This window comes from Hoplias malabaricus, chromosome 2 (genome assembly GCF_029633855.1).
Source record: "Hoplias malabaricus isolate fHopMal1 chromosome 2, fHopMal1.hap1, whole genome shotgun sequence".
Classification (NCBI taxonomy): Eukaryota; Metazoa; Chordata; class Actinopteri; order Characiformes; family Erythrinidae; genus Hoplias; species Hoplias malabaricus.
In genome coordinates, this window is record NC_089801.1 from 83,141,549 (window position 1) to 83,161,503 (window position 19,955).

At 37.9% G+C, this 19,955-nt stretch overlaps 1 protein-coding gene and 1 long non-coding RNA gene across 2 annotated transcripts in view; both read left to right on the forward strand.

The window, feature by feature from the left end:
* Positions 1-19,955, forward strand: part of LOC136687421 (myelin-oligodendrocyte glycoprotein-like) — a 206,814-nt gene that overhangs the window by 174,409 nt on the left and 12,450 nt on the right. The gene's annotated exons all lie outside the window — the stretch shown is intronic.
* Positions 14,627-19,533, forward strand: LOC136687424 (uncharacterized). Its single transcript, XR_010800468.1, has 3 exons — positions 14,627-14,644; positions 17,305-17,451; positions 18,272-19,533. It is a non-coding gene; the product is annotated as an uncharacterized lncRNA (long non-coding RNA).

The window sequence follows — 19,955 nt, forward strand, 5'->3', positions numbered from 1 at the left end:
GTTATTTCCCACATTTATGACTGGTCTGACATTTTAGAAGCAGCACTTCCCTACTGTGTGACACCCTGTGATTATTAATCAAATTAAACTGCTACTATCCCACAGTGGAATAGGCCTCGAATTAAGGGTGGATCCCATTTCTTATTTTTACCCCTACCCCTCATTTTCGAGTGTTATCTTGCCCCTTTTGGAATGGAGTTACATGGTGTAGTGTTTAAAGCTTTCATCAGAAGCAGCAATTCAGAGGCACTCTGCTGCAATATCATCAAAGTTCTTTATGACTTTAGTGTAGTTTAAATTTAAGGTGTCGCACGTTTTCAGAAGAGTTCCACCATCAGATAATCACCCACTCCACACTCTTCTGTGATTATGGAGCTGAATTCAGCTCTTATTCTACGGCTTTTCATTCAAAACTTCCAGTTCCACCTTAAATGCTGCTGTAGCCACAGGAGCTAGACTGTAAATGCTTCACTATTTTAAGGTGGAACTGGAAAGTCAGAGATAGCAGGTTCTATTTGTGATGTGTTCTTCTTTTTACGAAGTAAAGGGCTGTAATCTACTGAACATACATTAAACTGATGTAATACACTGGTGATCATAGAGTTTTAAAGGAGAAACACTGACATCTTTAGTCACTGCTCAGTGCAAATCTGTTTCAAAGAGTGTAGTTAGCCCTCACCTTTTTTGAAGTCAGTAAAGACAAAGTCTGGACGGTAGCGGCGGAGTTTGGCGTTGCTGGCTGTTTTCTTCAGCTGATCGTCTGATTTACTCGAGTCGTACTGACCACAGAGTCAAGGACAAAGTACAAGTGAGCATTCCTATTTCTGAACTTGAGAAACTGGTCTCCTCTGTCCCCAGACGTCTGTTGAGTGTTGTAAGAAGAAGGGGGGATGCCACACAGTGGTAAAAAAATGGCCTTGTCCCAACTTTTTGGGGATTTGTTGACGCCATATTTTTCCCTTAAAATGATACATTCTCTCAGTTTAAACTTTTGATCTGTGGTTTGTGTTCTATTCTGAATAAAATATTAGATGTTGGCACCTCCACATCATTGCATTCAGTTTTTATTCGCAATTTGTTTAGTGTCCCAACTTTTTTGGAATCTGGTTTGTAGAGCAGTGCATTAAATTCTACCAGCCTCAATAAAAAGTATTTTTCACATACTTTTCCAGATATAAAGCTGGGTGTCGTCTGTGGGGAGGTGGAAATGAACCTATCAATGCTCCTATAAATCAGTTACATTTTTGGAAGATCTGACAGAATATGATTTTTAAGGAACACTTTGTAGTATTTTATCCTTAAAATTGCAGCTTCAAAATCATGACTTTTCACTGAGCTTTCACAGGAAAGCTGTCATTGTTAATCCAGGTTCTGTACTGCAGAAACTGCACTGTGTAATGCCTGGACAAGGTTAGAAAGCATGTATAGGAAACTGTTTGTATACTTTGAACCACCCTGACCCCTCACTACTTCACTCTGTAGGCCTCCAATGAATCTGTCCCTCTGCTGACATTATATATATATATATATATATATATATATAATCATCTTGATACGCCACAGCTGTGAGGTGGATGGATTAATTCGGCAAAGGAGAAGTGCTCACTAATACATATTTAAACAAATATTTGAGAGAAAAAGGCCTGTTTTGAACATAGAAAAAGTCTTAGATCTTTGTCAGCTGATGAAAAATGGGAGCAAAAACTAAAGTGTTGCGTTTATATTTTTGTTCAGTGTATATATAAAAAAGCAGGAAACTTTCAAGGGGTGAACACTTCACATAGACACTATGTGAACATTTATCTCATAATGTAATGTTTAACTTGCAGGCTCTACATACAATAGGTCGGGACGATTAAATTCACACAGGGAACATCTATGAAAACTTCAGGTGATAGCTGGCTGATTAGACTACTCAGTTGGGCTGGACAAAACAGCCGGTAACACTTTAAATTGTAGCCCGCTAATTACTGGGTAAGTACATTCCTGTTTGAGCAGCTACAGCTCGGTTTAAAACACTCTGCACTTTTTATTCTGTAACGGTACATTAGTTCTTTTCTTTTATTGTACAATTTTAAATTGTTTGAATCATTTTTATCATGTTTTCTTTTAATCTTTTTTATGTCATTTCTTTTATTGCACCATTTTAATTGTTTTAATGGAATTTTATGAGTTTTATTTTTGCTTTTAATTTTACTGTTTGGTTTTTTTTCTGTAAAGCACTTTGAATTGCTCTTGTATGAAAGGTGCTCTATAAAGAAACTTGCCTTGCGTTACCTTCTGAGCATAAATATAAATATGTAGATAATATAGGCAGTATGCAAGTGACTATTACTGTTATTTTTTTTTCTAACAAATAAGTAAATTTACTATTTTTTTTATTCAGTGTTTCTGAATGTAATTATAGATCATTTAAATTTATTTACAGTGCACCTACTGTATAAAAGGCCCTTGAAATTAGTGTTATTAATTTAGAATACAGACTACAGAGTCCTACAGCCATGTTTATCATACATTTTTGTAAAGGAAAGAAAAAAAATGTTTTATCCCAATAAAAGACATCCTAATTGTGTCCAAATATATTTTAAAGCATGTCAAAACACAACCTGAGCCTGGACTGCAGCCTACATTTTAAGTCAAACCCTTACATGGGGTGTGGGTGGTGAGGGGTTGTGAGTGGTTGCTGGGCAAAAAAAAAAAATTAAGAAAAAAATAACTTTCTAATCTACTCTACATCTTCTAGTTGGTATATAACGCTTGTTCAGAAATCTGAATCTAAACCTTTTATTCTTTTCTTTATTATATCCTTCTATAAATTATACAGTTATGAGAAATTATACTGAATGGATTTTTGTATATTTGTTGAGTTTTTCATTAAAGGAATACAATAAGAAATATAGCCGCAAGCGGCAATGGCGGGTCCTAGCACGGATAAGCCACATCAGAGCACTTTGACAGTCTCAGCCAACAATGAGGCCTTTGGGAGCATGGGCCTGTTTGGCCAAACAAGGGAAATTTGGGTGTAAGATATTGTTGTAGATGTCGTTATAATGTTTAGCAAAAGACATGTGAGATGTGACATGTGTGTGTTATGACCGGCGAGTGCTGGTTTCAATTATGATAAATATTTATGTTCATATGTTATGACCTTTCACTTGTGCAGATGAATAGGATTTCATGAATGAAGTTGAACAAAGCAATATTTGGTCTTAGAGTGCCATCTGCTGGTGAAAGCGTGTACTTTTGACTCATGGAGCTGCAGAGGAGTTCATGTTAGAAATGCACACACACACTTTTTAATCGTCTACTGCTCTGTGAATATGTAACTAACATGGACATATGTGGTATCAGCGGATTCCTAAGGACCTGAACTTTAATAGTTATCAATAAAATGTTAAACTTTCATCACCATGTGGCTTATAGGCCCCTCCCAATAATAGAAATCCAGCATGAACACAGAAACAGCATATAACAAAATAAACTCTAATTGTAGCATCACCTTTTGGTAGATTTGAGTCATATTATACACAATGCTTCAGAGTAAGGCTCTAAATAGTTATGTCAGGTTTGGTCTTGATTGGGCTTAGTTTGTTTAAGCTATAGCTGAAATAATTTATAAATCGCAGCACGGCTCAATTTATTAATTTATTGTGGCACTGGTTTGACTAAATGTTGAACTTTTTTGGATAATTATTGATCAACAGACTCTGCAGATTCCAACAAGGTCAATTGTTTGGGAACAGAGTGAAAATCCAGGGACTAGTATAAAAAAGTTAAATTTTGAACAACTGGTTATTGAGAAAAGACGATGCATTTTTTGACAACACTTGCAATTACAAAGTTGTTAGGCCCTGTGCAGAGTATACAATGAAGAAAACTGCGTGTCAATATGCTTAAATTTTGCTGAGAAATATCAAATTTTCTTGATATAGCGCCCCCTAGTGGCTATCGTTATGTACATTTTTGTGCACTTAGGAAGTGCCACCAGGGACATATGAGTCAATTCTCATAATGATTGGACCTTGTTAAGGTTGTCAAACAGCTGCTGAAATCTAATTGGCCGATGACGATCACAATTTTGCCCGAATCGCGTTGTTCTTAAATTTCCACTTATAGCCTTGCAGGTAGAAGCAGCATGCCAAAGGGGGTTCCGATCTGCCTTACGTATGTTGAGTTATAAATTTGTAGCATTTAGAGCGCCCCCTATATGAATATTGGCTTCTCCTTTGACATGGTACCTCAGAATCATGTTTGAAAGTGTAATATGAAATTTGAACACATTTGAGTTAAGTATGAAATTATTATGAATTTTTAAGCAACACATATGAAAAGCCGAAGAGGTTCATTTGCATATGGCGGCCATTTTGAATCGAAATTTTAAATTTTTTTGGATAATTCCTGACCTTCGAACACCTGTGAAGATTTTGGTACCAAGTTCTAGGGAAATGGACTAAAATCCAGGGACTAGTTCACAAAAGTACATTTTACAATTTATCAATTTTAACTCAAATTTATTGTGGGCGGAGCTAAGTTTTGACACATTTTAGATACAATAAGATGCAAGGATTCAGAGAAAAAAAGAATTTTGTTTCTACGTTATACGGTTTAGGAGATATGGACGTAAAGGCGTTTGGTATTGCTATAGCGCCACCTTGAGGCCAATACGTATAATTTTCCATAGTTCTCTAATTGCACCTCAGCTGTACCTTGCCTTAAATTTTGGTGGCTCTGGGCCTTACGGTCTTTGCTCCAGAATGAGTTTTAGTCGAGAAAAATAATAATAATAATAATAAATATAGCCGCAAGCGACAATTAACGGGGTTCTCGCAGAATAGGCCTGTTTGGAAAAAATAGGCCTACATCGCTGATATGGTATCCTTAAAATCATGTCCTTAAGTAGAATCTGAAATTTGAACCCATTTGAATAAAATATGGAGGAGTTACAGACGTTCAAGTAAAACATACGATAAGCCGAAGAGGTTCATTTGCACATGGCAGCCTTCTTGAATCGAAATGTCAACATTCATTCTATAATTATACATGGTCAGACTCTTGTGAACGTTTTGGCACAAAGCTCAAGAGAATTGGACAAAAATTCACAGACTTGTGGAAAAAAGTAAGTTTAGCTAATTATGCATATTTGCTCAAAATCTAAGTGGGCGGAGGTAAATGGTCCAAATGGCAGATTAGTTTGAATTAAGCCAAGGAATCAGGGAAAAAAAGATTTCATCTCTAGGCCTTACGGTGTAGGAGATATAGACCTAAACGCGTATCCCTTTTCTATATCGCCACCATCTGGCCAAAGAGTGTCATTTTCCTTGGCTGAGTCATGTCATACCTGCTGTACCTTGCTGGCAAGTGAAGTGTTTCTGGACCTTATGGTCTTTGCTCAACATTGCATTTTGCCTCAGATCCACTGTAGTTCAACATCACAATGTATAGTCTTATATGAGAAAGCTGTTATTTCTCACCAGCAGATGGCAGTCTGTTTGGATCAGAAATATTTCACAAACAGAAATATTTGAGCGTGTACTCCTATGTGGATAATTACCTTACATGGGCATATGTGGTATCAGCTGAATCGTAAGGATCTGAACTTTAATAATTATCAAAAAAAACTTGCACTTCTATTACTATGTAGCTTACAGGCCCCTCCCAAAAAGAGAGATCCAGCATGTATTCCACAAGTCAAATGTATGCTATATATGTACACATATATACACCTATAACTCAAAAACGCTTTCACCAAAAATTTCAAAATTTCACAAGCTTGATAAGCCTGAGGAGCAGATGTCATAATTAAATTGTGGTGCCACTGCAATCCTAGATGGCGCTATAACACAAAAAATACTTTTTAATAAGTTATTGTCCAATTGTAGCGCCCCCTTTGGGTGGATTTAGGCCATAATAGACATGCTCCTTCAAGGTATGGTCTTACATAATCCTATAAAGTTTGGTCTGGATTGGGCTTCTTTTCTTGGAGTTATAGATGAAAGAACCTATAAAGCAGCTCACACTTCAGTTTATTGACATGTTGTAACAACACAATGTTAAAAAGTCATACTTTTTTTTAAAGATTGTTGACCTACAGACTCTACAGATTGCAACAAAACCAATTGTTTGGGAATAGCTTCAGATTCCACGGACTAGTTTGAAAACCTCAATTTTCAAACAACTGGCCATTGAGAAAAAACAATACATTTCTCGACAATACTTGCTATTACAAAGTTGTTAGGCAATATACAGAGTACAGAGTCCAGCAAACTGCATGTCAATATGCTTAATTTTCGCTGAGATATTACATATTTTCTTGTTATAGCGCCCCCTAGTGGCTATCGTTACGAAACGTCTTCTGCTCTTAGGAAGTGCGTCCATGGACATGCCAGTCAAGTATCATAATGATTGACCTTTGTCAAGCTTGTCAGGGAGCTGCTGAGTTCTGATTGGCCGATGACGTTACAATTTGGCGAGTATCGACTTGTCCTTTATTTTCCACTTAGAGCCTTGCCTAAAGCAGCTGTATGCCAAGCGGCGGACCGATCGGACTTGCGGATGTTGAGATATGAATTTCTAGTATTTAGAGCGCCCCCTATGTGAATTTTCGCACCACCGACGACATGCTACCTCAAAATCATGTCCCTAAGCAGAATCTGAAATTGCAACCCATTTGAGTAAAGTATGCAGAAGTAACAGCTGTTCATGTAAAAAGGGCGATAAGCCGATAAGGTTCATTTGCATATGGCAGCTACATTGAATTGAAATGTCAATGTTTTTTTGATGATTATTAAGCTTCAGACTCCTGCGAACGTTTTGACACCAAGCTCAAGAAAATTGGACAAAAATCCACAGACTAGTACGCAAAAGTAGGTTTTGCAAATTATGCAAAATAGCAAAAAATCTAAGTGGGCGGAGCTTAGTGGTTGTATCGACCTTTTTGATTCGGCAGGACTCAAGGAATCAGGGGGAAAAAAAATTTCGTCTCTACGCCTCACGTGGTAGAAGCCCCGTAAGAAAAGGTGTTGTCCTTCGCTGTAGCGCCCCCATGAGGCCAATCAGTCTGATTTTTTTGCGCCTGAGTAGCGGGAGGGTTTACTACCTACTGGCCAAGCCTCAAGTCTGTAGGCCTTACGGTTTGGGCTGTGCGATCACTTTTAGTGCAGAAAAAGAACCGGAATAATAATAATAATAATAATAATAATAAAAATCCTAACAATTATAATAGGGTTTCAAGCACTTCGTGCTCGAACCCCTAATAACAAATTAAAATCAGAAATATACTGATACTATATACTAAATATAGCCGCAAGCGACAATTAACGGGGTTCTCGCAGAATAGGCCTGTTTGGAAACAATAGGCCTACATCGCTGATATGGTACCCTTAAAATCATGTCCTTAAGTAGAATCTGAAATTTGAACCCATTTGAATAAAGTATGGAGGAGTTACAGACGTTCAAGTAAAACTTGTGATAAGCCGAAGAGGTTCATCTGCATATGGAGGCCATCTTGAATCAAAATGTCAACATTGTTTCTATAATTACCTAATGTCAGACTCATGTGAATGTTTTGGCACCATGCTCAAGAGAATTGGACAAAAATGCACAGACTTATTGACAAAAGTATGCTTTGCATTTCGTGCTCGAACCCCTAAATATAGCTGCAAGCGGCAATGGCATGGTCCTAACACGAATGGGCCTAATTGGGACCTTTGGCCAGTCTGAGAGGTCAATGAGGCCTTAGGACACATGAACCATTTAGGCCAAACAAGGTAAAAATGAATCTATGATTTTGTTATATCTTCAATTAGCAGCTAACATTTGGAAATGTCTCATGTACTTACGAAGTGCCCCATAGACACCCTGTAAATATTTCTTTATGATTGGGCCTTGTTGGGCCTTTCAAAGAGCTGCTGAAACCTCAGTGGCCAATGGCAGCCATTGTGTATAGTAAATATCAACAACAACATGGAATCGGATTAAGTACATCACTCACTAACTGCATGTCACGTGTCCATGAGGTGTCCATTAAAGCAAGGATCTGCACAATGAGGCCTTAGTGTTGGTGTAAGGAGCATCAGTACAGAGAGACCATAAGCAGTTTTGGACAGTGAGGTTTCACAAGTGCTAATGAACCATTTGTTTTAGTTTAGCAAAGGACATGATATGACTGGTGAGCACCGTTTTTAATTATGATAAATATTTTTGTTCATATGTTATGACTTTTGACCTGTACAGAGAAATAAGTTCTTGAATGTAGATGAACAAAGCAATATATGGTCTTAGAGTGCCACCTGCTGGTGAAACAATTTACTACTGTCCCATAGAGGAGCTGAGCTGTTACAAATGCACATACAGATTTTTCAATCAGGTACTGCTCTTTGAATATTTCACTCACATGGACATATATGGTATCAGAGGAATCCTAAGGACCTGAACTTTAATTATTGATAATAAAATGTGGAACTTTCATCACTATGTGGCTTACAGGCCCCTCCCAATTACAGAAATCCAGCATGAACACAGAAACTGCACATAACATGTAATTGTGCAATTGTAGCTCTCCCTTTTAATGGATTTCTGTCATATTGTACAGGCTCCTTCAGGGTAAGACTCTACATATGTATGTAAATTGTGGTCTTAATTGGGCTTCATTAGTTTGAGATACAGCTGAAAGAATGTAAAAACTCAGCACACTTCGACTAATTGATTTATTGTTTCAACAGTGTGTCCAAATGTTGTACTTTTTTGGATAATTATTTACCTACAGACTCTGCAGATTCCAACAAAGTCAATTGTTTTGGAATAGAGCCAAATTCCACGGACTAGTTCGAAAAAGTTCAATTTTGAACAACTGGTTATTGAGAAAAAAGGATGCATTTTTTCACAACACTTGCAATTACAAAGTTGTTAGGCCCTGTGCAGAGTATACAAAGTTGCAAACTGCGTGTCGATACACTTAATTTTTGCTTAGATATATCACATTTTCTTGATATAGCGCCACCTAGTGGCTATCGTTACGTAATTTTTTATGCACTTAGGAAGTGACCCCAGGAACATACCAGTCAAGTCTCATGATGATTGGACCTTGTTAAGGTAGTCAAACAGCTGCTGAAAACTAATTGGCCGATGACGATCACAATTTTGCCCGAATCGCGTTGTCCTTAATTTTCCACTTATAGCTTTGCCCATAGAAGCAGCATGCCAAAGGATGGTTCAAACTGCCTTGCGGATGCTGAGATATACACTTGTAGCATTTACAGCGCCCCCTATATGAATATTGGCTCCTCCTTTGACTTGGTACCTCAGAATCATGAGAGTAAGTTCAATATGCAAATTGAACACATTTGAGTAAAGTATACAATTGTTATGAATTTTTAAGTAAAACAGACGAAGAGCCGAAGAGGTTCATTTGCATATGGCGGCCATCTTGAATCCGAATTCTAACATTTTTTGGATAATTATTAACCTCCAGACTCTTACAAACAATTTGGCACCATGCTCAACAGAATTGGACAAAAATCCACAGACTAGTTCGCAAAAGTAGGTTTTGCAAATTATGCAAAATAACAAAAAATCTAAGTGGGCGGAGCTTAGTGGTTGTATTGACCTTTTTGATTCGGCAGGACTCAAGGAATCAGGGGGAAAAAAAATTTCGTCTCTACGCCTCACGTGGTAGGAGCCCCGTAAGAAAATGCGTTGTCCTTCGCTGTAGCGCCCCCATGAGGCCAATCAGTCTGATTTTTTGCGCCTGAGTAGCGAGAGGGTTTACTACCTACTGACCAAGCCTCAAGTCTGTAGGCCTTACGGTTTGGGCTGTGCGATCGTTTGTAGTGCAGAAAAAGAACCGGAAGAATAATAATAAAAATAAAAATCCTAACAATTATAATAGGGTTTCAAGCACTTTGTGCTCGAACCCCTAATAAATATAGCCGCAAGCGGCAATGGCGGGTCCTAGCACGGATAAGCCACATCAGAGCACTTTGACAGTCTCAGCCAACAATGAGGCCTTTGGGAGCATGGGCCTGTTTGGCCAAACAAGGGAAATTTGGGTGTAAGATATTGTTGTAGATGTCGTTATAATGTTTAGCAAAAGACATGTGAGATGTGACATGTGTGTGTTATGACCGGCGAGTGCTGGTTTCAATTATGATAAATATTTATGTTCATATGTTATGACCTTTCACTTGTGCAGATGAATAGGATTTCATGAATGAAGTTGAACAAAGCAATATTTGGTCTTAGAGTGCCATCTGCTGGTGAAAGCGTGTACTTTTGACTCATGGAGCTGCAGAGGAGTTCATGTTAGAAATGCACACACACACTTTTTAATCGTCTACTGCTCTGTGAATATGTAACTAACATGGACATATGTGGTATCAGCGGATTCCTAAGGACCTGAACTTTAATAGTTATCAATAAAATGTTAAACTTTCATCACCATGTGGCTTATAGGCCCCTCCCAATAATAGAAATCCAGCATGAACACAGAAACAGCATATAACAAAATAAACTCTAATTGTAGCATCACCTTTTGGTAGATTTGAGTCATATTATACACAATGCTTCAGAGTAAGGCTCTAAATAGTTATGTCAGGTTTGGTCTTGATTGGGCTTAGTTTGTTTAAGCTATAGCTGAAATAATTTATAAATCGCAGCACGGCTCAATTTATTAATTTATTGTGGCACTGGTTTGACTAAATGTTGAACTTTTTTGGATAATTATTGATCAACAGACTCTGCAGATTCCAACAAGGTCAATTGTTTGGGAACAGAGTGAAAATCCAGGGACTAGTATAAAAAAGTTAAATTTTGAACAACTGGTTATTGAGAAAAGACGATGCATTTTTTGACAACACTTGCAATTACAAAGTTGTTAGGCCCTGTGCAGAGTATACAATGAAGAAAACTGCGTGTCAATATGCTTAAATTTTGCTGAGAAATATCAAATTTTCTTGATATAGCGCCCCCTAGTGGCTATCGTTATGTACATTTTTGTGCACTTAGGAAGTGCCACCAGGGACATATGAGTCAATTCTCATAATGATTGGACCTTGTTAAGGTTGTCAAACAGCTGCTGAAATCTAATTGGCCGATGACGATCACAATTTTGCCCGAATCGCGTTGTTCTTAAATTTCCACTTATAGCCTTGCAGATAGAAGCAGCATGCCAAAGGGGGTTCCGATCTGCCTTACGTATGTTGAGTTATAAATTTGTAGCATTTAGAGCGCCCCCTATATGAATATTGGCTTCTCCTTTGACATGGTACCTCAGAATCATGTCTGAAAGTGTAATATGAAATTTGAACACATTTGAGTTAAGTATGAAATTATTATGAATTTTTAAGCAACACATATGAAAAGCCGAAGAGGTTCATTTGCATATGGCGGCCATTTTGAATCGAAATTTCAAATTTTTTTGGATAATTCCTGACCTTCGAACACCTGTGAAGATTTTGGTACCAAGTTCTAGGGAAATGGACTAAAATCCAGGGACTAGTTCACAAAAGTAAATTTTACAATTTATCAATTTTAACTCAAATTTATTGTGGGCGGAGCTAAGTTTTGACACATTTTAGATACAATAAGATGCAAGGATTCAGAGAAAAAAAGAATTTTGTTTCTACGTTATACGGTTTAGGAGATATGGACGTAAAGGCGTTTGGTATTGCTATAGCGCCACCTTGAGGCCAATACGTATAATTTTCCATAGTTCTCTAATTGCACCTCAGCTGTACCTTGCCTTAAATTTTGGTGGCTCTGGGCCTTACGGTCTTTGCTCCAGAATGAGTTTTAGTCGAGAAAAATAATAATAATAATAATAATAACAATTATAATAGGGTTTCAAGCACTTTGTGCTCGAACCCCTAATAATAAGAAAAAACCCGACAATCGCTATAGGGTCCCCACACTACGTGCTAGGACCCTAATAAGAAAAAACCCGACAATCGCTATAGGGTCCCCACACTACGTGCTAGGACCCTAATAATAAGAAGAAGAAGAAAAAACCCGACAATCGCTATAGGGTCCCCACACTACGTGCTAGGACCCTAATTAGCTTTAATGTCTCCTTAGAAAAAGAAGAAACACCCTTATTGATCCCCTTACAGAAACTGGCTAACCCTAACCCTGTGTCTCCCTCTGGTGGCTGGAGGTGACCTAGCAGGTTGTCCAGCTCCATTCTGTGAAAACCTGCTGAGGCCATAATTATTTATGTAATTAAAAATACTACAATTAAAAGATTAATTAATACACTGACTTTATTTACAATCCTTCACTGAGAAAGTTCATCAGAAGAATTTTATGCAACCTTCAGGCCTATTTTAACAAAGTATTTACACAGCATTTACACTGTATTAGGTATTGTAAGTAATCCAGGAATGATTTAAAGTGTAGAGGAGTGTGTGCTTATGTTATATACAACTACTAGTCCATTTTAATTAAGGGACTTGGGCAAATTCTGATATCAGCAGCGGGCCCAATCCCCTCTGGATAATGACTCCAAGTTACATTGGTTTCATACGTCTTTCTTCACTTCTAGGATTTTCTTTATGTTTGAACATAAGGTCTACAGGTGAATCTGTTATATTTAGGTGATTGTGTGTTTTGTATGTAATGGTTACAAACAGAAGGAATGGAGTGTAAAAGAAGGAGGGTGATTGATTTTTCACACCTAAAAACTAGTGGTGAATGATTAATTTTACCCCTACCCCTTGTTTTCTAATGTAATCTTGACCCTTGGAGCTGAGTTACAGGGTGTAGTGGTTAAAATCATAGTTTACGAAATGATGAAATTCCACCTCAAATGTTGCAGTAGTGTCAGGCAATTTTGTCAGAATGTGTACTGGGGAACATTTAATAGTCAGCTGTAAATTAAAGGTTTTAAAATTAAAGGCCACATTTGTACCTAATGAAAGTGGTCCAGGTGAACCTCAGACAGAGTCATGGGCTCCAGAAGCTCAATGATGGGCAAGAACCCAGGTTTAGAGCATAACCTGAAATCAGAATCAGAGAAGTTGGGAACACTGCAGAGGGGGCAATCCAACCTGGAGGAACATGGTGGCCTTGTCAGGGTGGTCCAGTATCTTTTGAGAGAGAGAACAGAAGCATGGGAAAGTCTAACTCCAGGAAAAAGATATAACTGATTGGAGGAGTGTGTCTGCATTCTTATCTACATGTCTTTTTGGTGCTGCAGACAGCTGTTCTACATTCCACTGTACATTCAGTGTACCTTAGGTGCTTTACACCGTCACTACAACATTAACCAATCAGGTATGTGCATTGGCCTGCCTTCATGTGAGTGATAGAGCTATGCCTATGATACAATTCAGTTTCTATTCACTCCATTGGCTCTTACACAACAAACTACCATTAGCTCTGATCTTGAGGTGCTGCTATAAATCAGTGTAATTTTTGGAAAATCTGACAGAGAACATGAGATTTTTAAAGGAACACTGGGTATTGTTTTAACCTTAAAATTACAGCTTCAAAATCATGACTTTTCACTGATCATAACAATGCAAACCCTCAAAAACAATGGACTACTTATTAGAAATAACCATATTATAAAACAGTGAACTTGACTCATGTTCAAAAACAATGGACAATTATGGGAATTTTGAATGTCATTTACAGAAAAAACTATACAGTAAAATCACTTCATATTTTATAGGTACATAGTGTCGTACACACAGAACTGATATATTTTGGTTGTGTGGACTACTTATTCAAAATAACCATTTTATAAAGCAGTAAACTTGAGTCATCATTAAAAACAATGGAGAATTATTGTGATTTTGAATGTCATTTACTCAAAAAGTATACAGTAAAATCACTTCATATTTTATAGGTACATAGTGTGGTACACTCTGAACTGATATCTGTTGGTTGTGTGGACTACTTATTAGAAAAGACCATATTATAAAGCAGTGAATTTCACTTATGTTAAAAAACAATGGAGAATTATAGGGATTTTGAATGTCATTTACAGAAAAAACTATACAGTAAAATCACTTCATACTTCATAGATACATAGTGTGTGTGGAATGGATTTTAAAACTGAAGTGTGGAGGGTACGGCTGAAGAAGTGTGGGTTCACTCAGCAATGAACAGGCAGGACTCGAAATAACTCTAGAATAGAGAATAGAATAAAGAATAGAATATAATAGGAAAGAATAGAGTAAAAAAAAGAGTAGAATAGAATAGAAAAGAAAAGAAAAGAAAAGTAAAACAAAACAGCGCATTAGCACTAAACCGAGCTAGTTTGTCCATACTGCACTTCCTTCTACCTTCCCCTGGCTACCGCAGCCAAATCCCCCTGCTTTTAGGAACTTAGCCCCACCCCTCTCTTAATTGGACTAACCCAACTCTGGCAAAGGGGTAACAAAGTTACTTACAGGAAGATATTTATTCCCTTCAATATAATCAATAACTGATATCCCCAGCATATCTTATTCCAGCTTCACTGGTAAGTATTTATCTATGTACATAGTTTGTTAGTATTTTTACTTATTTGCTTTTTCCTTTCACAGGTTCCCAAATCCAGCTCTTCCCTCCCCCTCTCTATACCTCACCGTGGGCCCTTCGGCTAGCACAAAGAGAGACAGGAAATTCGCTGCCATTCCTGTAGGAACAGGAACTGACACACAAGGTAAGTAATAATACCAGCATACATTCCTTAATGTATATTCCAGTCTTGGTGATGGGGCTAATTCACTGACCTCGTCACAGTGTAGTAAACCCTGAACTGATATCTGTTGGTTGTGTGGACTACTTATTAGAAATGACCATAGTATAAAGCAGTAAACCTGACTCAGGTAAAAAAAACAATGGACAATTATAGGGATTTTGAATGTCATTTACATAAAAACTATACAGTAAAATCATCTCATATTTCATAGATAGATAGTGTAGTAAACCCTGAACTGATATCTGTTGGTTTTATGGACTGCTTACTAGAAATGACCAATATATAAACCTCTTAAATGCCGTTACTTTTGCTTTAAAATGAAGGGTATAAGCTCAGGTATTCACGCTCATTGAGTATTACCGGTTTGTCGCTAGTGTACGCGCACTAAAATCTGACGTGCGGCTAGTTTAACCGTGTTTTCTCAAACGGCGGCTGGCTTAACCGCAGTGCGGGCGTCGTTGCGGAAAAAGGATGGACGTGTTGCGCTGTTACAGCGTTGGGGCTTTATTTCGATTTAATTCGGTAATTTGGGGAGATTTTAATGTTATTTCAGATTTAGCCTCTTCATGTCGAATATTAACAGCTTTAAAACTCTGAAACCTGTGTGTGTTTCCAGCTCTGTTTTATCTTCGGGCTGGTTTTAGCACTTCTTCCTGTCAACAACACCAGGGTGGAAAATATATTCATTTTTTATTGGTAGAATTTCTTTTTTTGCAGTGGTGACATTTGTTGAGAAGGCTGAGAGCAGGGATTGTAGTTGTGTCAGGGGTGATGGGTCTTTTGTTTTTCGCCATCTCCTCTCAGCAGCTCTGAGGTTAGTGCGCATTGATCGAAGGGAGTCAGTAAGCCATGGGTGGGGCTGCATGGGTCTTGCGGGTCTGGTAGTAAGAGGGCACAGGCGATCTAAGCATTAAAATATTAAATTTAAAAGGTTGTGGGTTCAAGTTGCGTTCTGGGTGCTCTGGTTTCCTTCTGCGCCCCTAGAGAGCAGGTAAGATTTGAGTGGTGTATAATTCCAGCTGCAGTGACACTGACGTGGTGGTGGTGTGTTAGTGTGTGTTGTGCTGGTGTAGAGTGGATCAGACACAGCAGTGCAGCTGGAGTTTTTAAACCCTGTGTCCACTCTCTGTCCACTCTGTGAGACACTCCTCCCTCGTTGGTCCACCTTGTAGATGTAGAGTCAGAGACAGTAGCTCATCTGTCACTGCACAGTGTGTGTCGCTCGTCCTCTAGTCCTTCATCAGTGACACAGGACGCTGTCGGCTGGATGTTTTTGGTCGGTGGGCTCTTCTCTGTCCTGCAATGACACAGGGATTTTTAAAAACTGCAGCAGCACTGCTGTGTCTGATCCACTTTCACCAGTGCAACAGCACCACCACATCAGTGTCACTGCAGAGCTGCTGAGAATTATCTACCGTCCAAATCATGCCTGTTCTCCTGTGGGGACCATTGAAGAACAGTGTAAAAGGGGGTTAACAAGGTATGCAGAGCACTGCAGTCTGTAACTGATTTGTTGTCAGTGGAGCTGAGAATGGACAGTGAGTGTAGAAACAAGGAGATGGTTGTAATGTTATGGCTGATGGGTTTATTTGGCTTTAGTATTCTTAACAGTATTTGCATTTACGAATGGGCTGTTGGTGTAAGCTGCTATGAAAATGTTATTTTAATTATTTAAATATAATATTCACTGTTGGGTTTTCAGTGGATTTGTTCTTAACCAATAGGAGCGCAGAGACAGCGCTGGGTGTGTAGAGTATTATTTAGAGTTATTGTGTAGTGGTTTAGTGTTTAATGTGCAGTTCTCCACTGTAACAGAGGGTTTATTTGCAGATTTGAGGCTGTATGTAGGTGTATGTAGACAGTTTATTAGACAAAAGCCTTATAGCTATTTAAGTTACTCTTGTTTTGTTGCCTCTAGTACCACCATATTTACAGAGTGTATGTGTCCACAAACCTATGGTCATAAAGTTTATTTGAGGTAAATAAGGTGATAGTATGCAGAGGAATGAGCCGGTGTCCACAAACTATTGGTGATTTTGTGTATTAGAGATAAATGATCTAAGAGCTGTGTTCTGTTCAGTCCCAGTGGACCATCAGACTGTGGTGTTGGCTCTGTCTGATTCTGACAATGTGAAATATACACAGCACGCCTTCTTCTGAGGGAACACCCCAGCTCTGTTTCTCCTCACTCTGTGTTAGGAAGTGGTCAACACTGAAGAGCAAAGAAAGCTTTGCTTGTAAACACAAAAGAGGAGTGTACAATTAATAAAAGAGAAGCATGGAAAGAAAAGAGTGGTTTATATAAGAACTCAAAGCAATATTATATTAATTTTACATATTAATTAACTTAATCTGACAGCTGATTAAAGAGTGTAATATTTTGTGCTATAATATTGTGTTTCTTCCATGTAACTTTTTAAACACAGTGAAATTTCCCAGTGTTGTGTTAGACTTATGTGCAGGCAGTGTCAGGGGACCTCACATCATGAAAACATGTTGGTATTTTGGAACCACTCAGATAATGTCACACACATTTCTTTGTGATTTTAAAGGCAGTTACGTGGTAGGTGTATTTACCTGGTGTAAAATGAGAGATTAATGTTTTGATTGTTGTGTATTAGGTGGTACTTTGTAGTATGTCATTTTCCTTCATGTGGAAAGATGAGTTCTGAGGCACCGTGGCGGAGGGGGGAACTCCACGTGAGTGGGTGTGGAGCTTAACTGTAAACTCCTTTCAGCAAGAGCTGGATGTTTTGAGGAGAAACTTGGTGAGTAAAGCTTTCTTCCCTTTCTCTCTCACTCACTCACTCATTCTGTCTCTCTCCCTGTCTCATTTGCTCATACACAGTGTACACACACAAACCAAATAAAGAATTTTTAAATTTATTAGCTGGACTGATTAATAAAGTCAGGCTGCAAATGCTTTCATACCAATCATTATATAATAATTTTAATCTTCAGGAACCCTTGTAGTAACATTGAGTTCAGATAAAGTTCCCTTACTTCAGCTTATGACAGATAAACTAAACATTAACTGGATGTTTCTCCAGTTGTCAGAATCAAAATTTGAAGTTAATAAAAAGTTAATAAATCTAACTTATTCAGTGTTTTTTATAGATGTCCAGTTCCACCTTAGATTTTGCAGTAGTCTGAAGAGCTAATGTATTTACTTCACCATTTAAGGGAGGAAAGCGACATCTGCAAAGTACTCGTAATGTTTTCTGCTTTTTGTGAACCAGATGTTTATAATTAGTTTTGTCAGTTGATTAAAATATTTAGAGTTAATCACAATGACGTTCTGTGATTAATCATGTGAGTGTATATATCCAGTCAAATGTTTGGACACGCCCACTCAGCGAGGGTTCACTTTGTTTTGGGCCGTTTCCCACATGCTGTGAAGGTACAACACCAGCCAAAAGTTTGGAAACACCTTTTATTCAATGGTTTTACTTTGTTTTTTTTTTTATTATTATTATTATTATTTTCTATGTTGTAAATGAATGAGGAAGAAAATAAAACCATGAAGGAACACATTTGGAATTATGTAGTAAACAAAAAATCTTAACCAGAATGTGTTTTATACTTTAGACTCTTCACAGTAGCCCCCTGTGGCTTTGACGACAGCTTCACACACTCTCTCCGTTCTCTCAGTCGGCTTCATGAGGTCGTCACCTGGAACGGTTTTCAGTGAACAGCTGTGGCCTCGTCGAGAGTTAATCTGTAGAACCGCTCTCTTCTGAATGTGTCTGAGACTGTAACTGGGGTTGTGCGGAGGTAGGGGCTGGTACACAGTTCTGTACAGTGACTAGCTCTACTCCACCAATCACTGATGAGATGATGTGTCTAAACTTTTGACGGGTAGTGGATATATATAATGCCTGAGGTCTTACATAGGTTTGCTGGTAATACTTGTGTTAAATGTAAAATATAAAAACATTTCATCATGAATATAACAAAGTCTTTGGGTACTGTAGGGTTTGATTGGCCGCTCAAAATAACAACATATGAAATAATAAAACAGCCTTATTTTACTATAAAAGGTGTTTAAGTGCAGAAACAACTGAAATACCTGCAGCAGAAGAGAGTGTTTGAGTGTGTGTGGGTGCATCAGGAGGAGAGAGGACACAGTTCTTTACAGTGTCTCTCAGAGCTGCTGGTTTGGACATGAACATTACCCAGTGTTTGTCTGAGAGTTACAGTAGGGCTCAGTGTTTGTGCTGTACTTTCTGAATCTAAATTACACCGCTGTAAATATTGGTCTGCACTTTTTTATTGTATATAAAATCTAACATGTACTTTATGCAAGAAACACAAACCGTAGGATGAATTTTAAACTGTACACAGCCCAACACTATTAAGTAGTATTTAACCCTTTAAATTACAGCTTCAGAATCATTGTGATGCTCCACTGAGGTGTAAAATGGAGAATAGAGCCTCTGTGGTTTCTACTCTGGACTCAGCACGGCAGACACTGCTCTATGTAACTTTTGGAGGATGTTTTGTCTGACGTAATATAAGTTGTTTATGAGGAGAATGTGGAAAATTAAAACGTTACAGTTCTTTCAGAAAAGAAGCAAATTCATTAACAGCCTTTGTTTCTGAATTAAATTTGAATATTTGTGTTCACAAACTTTTGGTCATAGAGTGCATTTAAAATAAACTATCAGCTGTGTTCTGTTCCTGTTTCTGGGATAAGAGTTCAGTCCTGTGGTGGACTGTCAGGCTCTGGCTGTGGCTCTATCTGATGAAGTGAGACACAGACTACACACATTCATCTCAGGACATACCCTAGTCATGTTGTTACATCCTTCACATCTATTAAAACTCTCAAGCAAATGAATTTGTCTTTATTGGTGTTCAGCTGCTGATATGGCAACTTTTAATTAAAAATTTTAACCAAGAACTAGTGATTAGATGATTATCTCTCTCTCTCTCTGTGTACTTTAATGAGTCTGCATTAATAGTGACGTGACGAGGCTGGATTTTAACAGACGATCCTCTGAGTTATAAAACTGCTTTAATGAGGGTTTAACGTGTAAAAGAACAGTTTTAAATTTCTCAAAACTCTTTTGTAGCTTGATGTTGAAGTTGGTTTTCATTTCAATAGAGGAATTATATGAATTTAGTAAAAGCTTGTTATAGCAGGGAAAAAGGCCTCCACTGTTAGTCTTTCTCTAGTGTAGGTTGATGTTTTAGTGAACACTTTTTTTTTAACACAAATATTTATATTTGTGAATAATGTTGTGAATTTATTATGATTTTTTTCAACACA